This window comes from Dreissena polymorpha, chromosome 9, assembly GCF_020536995.1.
Source record: "Dreissena polymorpha isolate Duluth1 chromosome 9, UMN_Dpol_1.0, whole genome shotgun sequence".
Taxonomy (NCBI): domain Eukaryota; kingdom Metazoa; phylum Mollusca; class Bivalvia; order Myida; family Dreissenidae; genus Dreissena; species Dreissena polymorpha.
This window is the reverse complement of record NC_068363.1, coordinates 51008853-51016403: the sequence shown is the minus strand read 5'-3', so window position 1 is coordinate 51016403 and position 7551 is coordinate 51008853.

The window sequence follows — 7551 nt, the reverse complement described above, 5'->3', positions numbered from 1 at the left end:
GTATGAATGCCTACATCGACCACGCGTTAGAAATTTGCTATTCATTGTACTCGAAGACTTTTGTATGTAAGCACTATGCTTTGTCTATATAGTAAAAACGCACCAGCCCGTCGGGTATTTAAGGCGACCCGGACAGCTATGGTTATCATTCGTGATTTGCAACTCCAAGAGAGAATATTGACGCTAAATCATGCCGAAATACGCACACCGACTGCCGAAGTTCGAGGACACAAATGCTCCTAGTGGCAGTGGCGAAACGACATCGACTGGCAAGGGTAAGCGGCATGCTACTACAAGGCCATACACTCGACCAGAGCAATCGGCGTCGATGGATTTTAAGTCGTTCGGCTATCATTTGAACAGACTTGGAAGTCAGATGACAGCATTTGTAAACGGCAGCGACTATGCGATGTCGAAGGAAGGCCGCGAAGTATGCACAAAAATGATATCGTGTTTGCAAAAGGCTTCCTCTTATCAGAGAGAAGCGAGTGGACATTTGGTCGATGACCAAGAGCGCTATTTCAATGCAGAGTGGTCCAAACGCGAGAAAGCGCTGAAAGAGCAACACGATAGCGAAAGCGAAAGAATAATATCGCAGCTTCAATTCGAGAAGGAACAGGCTTTGATTTCGCAAAGAGGAGAACTTCAACTCGAGAAGGAAGAAGCTATTCGAGCCCTGAAAACGTGCACAATATGCTACGATGGCGAAAAAAAACTGTACCTTGACAAAATGTGGGCATACTTTTTGTGAAAACTGCTGCCTGATGATGTTCGATGGAGACTGCGCTATGTGTCGAGCTGACGTTACTGGCTGGGTGCGAATGCTTTTCACGGATTAACCCATTTCATTCGGCAGAAAATTGCCCTGGACTAAGCATACGCAAAGTCTCGTAGCAATGGACTTTCGAATTTAGGATGGATCGACCTAATTGTTACAGAGTAATTATTACTGCGAATTGACAAATGGAAACATGCGCAACGATTTTAGCAAAATATTTCTAGCACCATTAACGTCTCTGTGTGTGTTATATTTGCAGTTATCGCAATAAAATGTTTCACTCTTTTCTAGATTTTTGTTTATTGTTCCACACACTCCACACGTCTTCGAAGTGTATGCTTCATTTTGAACATCCAATATGCATTCTGTGTTCGTAGTTCGGTGAGTTAGCCTTTGGCGAAATCTGTAATGTTGCCAATATAGCAGATCCCTTTTGGCTCGCGGTGAAAGCGGTTTTGGTCTGTCTGTCTTTACCAGTTGCGCTACATTGATTTTACCCAGTGCAACATACTCATATTCTTTGACAAGATGTGAAGAAAGCTTAAGGTGAATATCGTCAACAAACGTTTTTAGTTTTAAATGTGTTTTCTTTAGTGATACAATTCGTTCACGTGCTGCTTGTTGTTGCTTTTTGTTTTGCGCTTTAGTCAAATGCATATGGGCATGATCAATTTTATTGTGGAGTTTACTAATCACATACTGCTTGTCTTCTTTAATTCCAACTTGGAAAACACAACAGTCAATAGGGTCATATACTGTAGCAAACGTTCTACCACCAGGATCAATGCCACATACACGTTTCTCTATCGTATCATTTGATGCATTTCTTCGTGTATACTTAGGATCACAAGGAATATTCATGATAAACATGCCATCAGCACGCTTGACAATTTTAACGTCGTGATCAATAGGAGGTATTTTTGTTATTGATTTAGCCAATTTTAAGAATCGTTCTTTAGGATTTGAACGCTTTTCAAAATTGTCCGGCATCATACAAATGTATCGGTTCTGCATTTGAGTATTATCGATAGAAACATCTTTATCTGACAGACGTCGTATGAACAGTTTTTGAACACAAAAAGATCCCTGAATGATATTCGATACAGACATGGGTCGTTTTAGTTTTGATTTTAGTGACTTAGCCGACTTGTAAGACGTACAAAAGTTTTTGCACGATGTAAGTTTTATAGTTGACATTTTGTTGTTGAAAAACCAGTCATCGTTTTCCATCCTATAATATGGATCAACATCGCTGGCATTTGTTTTGCAAACAACTTTCTGAATCTCGAATAGGTGTGGCTTTAATCCTTTTTCGTTTACTAACCACAAGCACCAGTTGTACGTATAATTAGACACGCGTAGCATTTCATTAAGGACTTGTTTTTGATGTTTAGTAGGACGAAGTCCAACCGAAAATGATGTAAGAAATTTATCTGATTGTGTCTTTTGCTTTTTTACACTAGCCGACTGTAACAATTGAATCACATCGCAATCAGTTTTCTCGTGATTAACCATATCCTTTCGTCTTATGTACGCCCACCAATACCACATACTTTTGTGTTTGTGGACGTTTGCAGCATCCCATAATGTAAAATGCTCTCGTTTGCGTTTCATGGCTGTACAATAAAAAGCAGGAAATAAATGTGTTTGCTTATATACTTATTTTTGATAAACTTATATCAGGGCGATACGAATGAAACCGTATCCCGACTCAAATGGATTAAATGTTTTGACTGTTTTCATATGTTTGATGTTTGTTGTAAAATAAAATGTTTAAATGCATATGATGTGTATGTTGTTAGTCGAGCAGGTTAGATATAGTTTGATTGTATAGTACAATAACGTTGAGCTTACGAACAATTTCGTATCGAATTGCGATGGATTGAATGCTAAATATGAGTCATTGTGGAATCTAGCATCTTGTTGCATCAACATGTTTCGAAATGTACAGCGAAATAAAAAAAAAAATATAACTCAAACTTGTACGATAAAAAGCCAGTCTTTTGACAAGCTCAATCATTCTCATTTGAGTAAGCAAAGCAAAATGGTCTCCAAACAGCGTGCCGATGTTGGTTTATGTTTGGATGATGTAGGTCATCAATTATATCTCACCCCAAGTGAGCTCGACCAAACTTGTCAAAATGTGCACTCTCTTCTTAAAATGACAGACGAAGAAGCTGGCAATCAGTTTCAATCCCGAGAAGACGAAGAAGCTGTTGATTTTTTAACGCAGCTTGTACAGAACAATTCTAACGACTCGTCAGGTTCGACTAGTAAAAAGAATTCGAATAAACGCAAAGCTATTGCCAATAATAACTGTCAGACTGTCAAAAAACCTAAAGGTTCGCGAACTTCAAAACAAAACGCAATCTCAAGTGAAAATAAGCAGACTGACTTTGTAGAGCAGTATCTCAAGAAACAACAAAAAATAAAATCGTTGCACGCTGATGCTCGTACTAGGATCGCGTTCATTGAAAAATCCTTACAGTATGTGCAATCCAAAGAAAGCGATGAGCCAACGGTTTGCTCTTTTCTGTCCGAGGCATCTTCAAATATTTCGCAAGCCATAGAAAGCATCTCAAGTGAACTACACAGTGGCGATGTTGACTCCTGCAGAATTTGTAAAAATGAAGACAATCCACCAACAGTTATAAGCAAGACGTGCGGACACGGGTTTTGCTGTATGAAGTGCATAGTGAAGTATTTGGAATACGTCTACAACAAAAATTCTGGGCGACTTATTTGTTTGAAATGCAAACATCAGTACGATGAAAACGCCACATATCAAGTTGGCTCACGCTATGGCATTATTGGTTGATACATAGTATGAATAAATCATATTAAACATCTAATCTGTGTTTTGTTTTACATGCTTGAAATGAATGTTTTATGCTTACACGACTTCAGGCTCATATTGGCCTTAAAAAAGGAAAATTAAGGTCACGGGTATAAATAGCTAGTTTTTGACACAACACAATCATTCTTCCTTGAGATTTCAAAGCGACATGGCGCTCTCCAAACAGCTTACCAATGCTGGTGTTCGTGTAGATGATGAAACTCATCCATTGCATTCAACACCCAGTGAGATGATACGAAAGCATCCAATTTTGTACTCACTTCTCACAATGACTGACGAAGAAATTAAAACAGAATATCGTTCGCGAGAAAACGATGCAGCAGCTAATTTCATGGCTCAGCCATCACAGCAATGTTCCAACGACTCAACAGGTTCAACTAGTACAACGACATCGAATAAACGAAAAGCTATTGCTAATTCTGACGGTCAAACTGTCAAAAAACCAAAACGAAACGCAAAACAGGACGCTATTTCAACTGAAAAGAAGCATGAAGACTTTTTCGAAGAGTATTTAAAAAAACAAGAGATACTAAAATCGTCGCACGGCAAAGCTCAGATAAAAATCGACAGTCTCAATAAGGCGCTAAGGTACGTTAAATCTGTACCAATTGATGAGCCGAGGTTAACATCGTGCGTAACAACTGCAGCTACAAACATTTCCAATGCAATTGATTTGATTATTTCAAACCATCTAAAAAGCAGCAGCAAAATCGACTACTGCAGACTATGCAAACTTGAAAGCAATCCACCTAGAGTGTTCAGCAAGAAGTGTGGGCACGGGTTTTGTTGTCTAAATTGCTTTCCAAAGTACATGGAATTTGTAAGTGCTAACACTGGTGAACAAATTGTTTGTTTGAAATGCAAAATACCATATGATTGTCACACTGGTTGTTTTGGACCAGGTTATTTCATGTTTGGCTAGCAATTTATCAATAAAATCTATGTTAAACCTTACATTTGTGTTTTTGTGTTATATGATTATACATAGAGTTGTGAGTGAAAGAATCTGAAAATACTGAAAACTGCCATTTCACACAATCAGACAAGTAGAAGGTTGTGCTTGCTAGCAGTAATAGGCTCTCGGAATGGCAATCTCTTTTTGAACCAGACCAGTTATGTAAGCCGAGTATGAAAATTCTCATCTTCTTAATCATATAGACGACTAAAACAAATCTGCACAAAAAATTGACTTGTTGCTGTGCTTGCTAGCTCACACACAATGTAAGATGTGCTTGGAATGGAATCTCTTTTTGTATCAGAACTGTTATGTAGGCCATGTATCAAAATTCTCATATTCTTATCTATAGACACGAATAAAACAAATCTGAACCAAAAATTGACTTGTGGTTGTGCTTGCTAGCTCACACACTGTAATATGCATTCAGTGAATTATCAAACTCACATCAGAGCTAGGGCTTGAACCTAGATTTCCTTCTGCGAGAGAAGGCGTTCTTTCTTGAACCACTCTGAGAATATGAACTGAACATCACTTCACACATAACACACACAATGAGTTTTGTGGCCAGACATAAATGTGCTGACAAAAAACCATGCTTTCAAAATAACCTGTATATACTTTTTTTCTCATAATTTGCATCATACCTGCTATGTTGGATGTGTACTAAAATTGTCAAATATTCTTCTATAGATATCAATCTGAACCAAAAACTGACTTGTGGTTGTGCTTGCTAGCTCACACACACTGTAAGATGCCTTTCAAATATTGACACTGAAACAAGACAGCAGATGCACTTAGATTACATGTATTTGTAGACAGATGAATGTCAAGGTCATTTTGCATTAGGCTGTTATGTAGGCTGTGTATCAAAATTATCATATCTTCTCTTATAGACATGAAGAGACAAAATCTGAACAAAAAACTGACTTGTGGTTGTGCTTGCTAGCTCAAGCAGACACTGTTAGATGCGCTAAGTGAATGACTGAATCACTGCACAACAAACACACACAATGAGTTTTGTGGACAGACATGAATGTGCTGACAGAAAACCATATTTTTCTAAATTGCATTTATATACTTTTTTTCTCATCATTTGCATCAGAAATCTTATGAGAGCCATGTATAAAAATTCTCATATTCTTATCCATATGCATGAATAAACCAAATCTGAACCAAAACATGGCTTGTGGTTGTGCTCGCTAGCTCAAGCAGACACTGTTAGATGCGCTTTGTGAATGACTGAATCACTGCACAACAAACACACACAATGAGTTTTGTGGACAGACATGAATGTGCTGACAAAAAACCATATTTTTCTAAAAAGCATTTATATACTTTTTTTCTAAGCATTTGAATGAGACCAGTTATGAGAGCCATGTATCAAAATGTTCAAATATTCTCTTATGGACCTCAATAAAACAAATCTGAACCAAAACATGGCTTGTGGTTGTGCTTGCTAGCTCAAGCAGACACTGTTAGATGCGCTTTGTGAATGACTGAATCACTGCACAACAAACACACACAATGAGTTTTGTGGCCAGACATGAATGAGATGACAGAAAAGCATGCTTTCGAAATGGGCTTTTAATACTTTTTTCTCAACAATTGCATCAAACCTGTTATGCAGGCTGAGTACTAAAATGTTTATACTTTCTTTTATTGATATGGATAAAAAATCTGAAGCAAGAGTGCAGAAGACAGATGAATGTCGAGGTCATGATAACCGTAAAAAAATATTGGAAATGAAAACTCTAATCAACAGAACCAGATTCCTTTCAGTTGGGTTCTTGGGTACTACAAGGTCATAATAAGCTCCATGAATATTGAAACTGAAACAAGAGTGCAGATGCACTTAGATGCTTTGTAGACAATGGAATGTAAAGGTCATTTTGCAACAGACTTGTTATGTACATGTAGGCTTTGTGTACTTAAATGCGGAACTCTTTCAAAAAGGAGGCATAAACACAGGCTTATTTCTTCTACAAAATGAAACACAGACTATGTCCAGAATACCCCTCAAAGTCAAATCTCATTAAATACCAGGGTACTACAAGGTCATAATAAGCTCCATGAATATTGAAACTGAAACAAGAGTGCAGATGCACTAAGATGCTTTGTAGACAAGGGAATGTAAGGGTCAATTTGCAACAGACATGTTATGTACATGTAGGCTATATGTCCTTAAAATTTTCATATTTTCTTCTTACGATATGAATCTGAACCAAAAATTGACTTGTGGTTGTACTTGCTAGCTCACACACACTGAAATATGCGTTCGGAATGGCAATCTCTTTTTGCATCAGACCAGTTATGAGAGCCATGTATAAAAATTCTCATATACTCTACTATAGACACGAATAAAACAAATCTGAACCGAAAATTGGCTTGTGGTTGTGCTTGCTAGTTTGCACACACTGTAAGGGGCATTCAAATAAAATCTGGTAAACAGACAATGTCATGCCTGCAAAAATAGCAAAAGTTTCCACTTTTTGTGTAAATACATTTTTCCATCATTCTCAACCATAACCAGTAATGTGGGATTTTTATCAAAATTCTCAAATATACCCTTATGGGCACTGATCAGAAAAACCTGAACTGAAACAGAATAACATATGCAGTGATGCGTTTTGTAAAGAGTTTTGTATCTATACTATAGGTACTCTAACCAAGACAGACTTCCAATGGGGTTTGCTTGTTGATACACATATTTGTGTCAACTTGAATGAGCGTTGAACTGAAAAACGGCAGGCTATAAAAGGCGAATCGCTCGTGTTTGAATCATTTCGTATTTTGACACAGAGATAACAACACGCACAATGACTGATAGAAAAGCATGCGAGAGGTGGATGTTAAGTGTAAAAGAGAGCGGGAGCTACCGAGCGTGGTTAGAAAGACAGAATACCTCGTCAGCTGGAAACAACAAAGCAGCTTGTAACAGATGGATTAAGAGCATGGGCG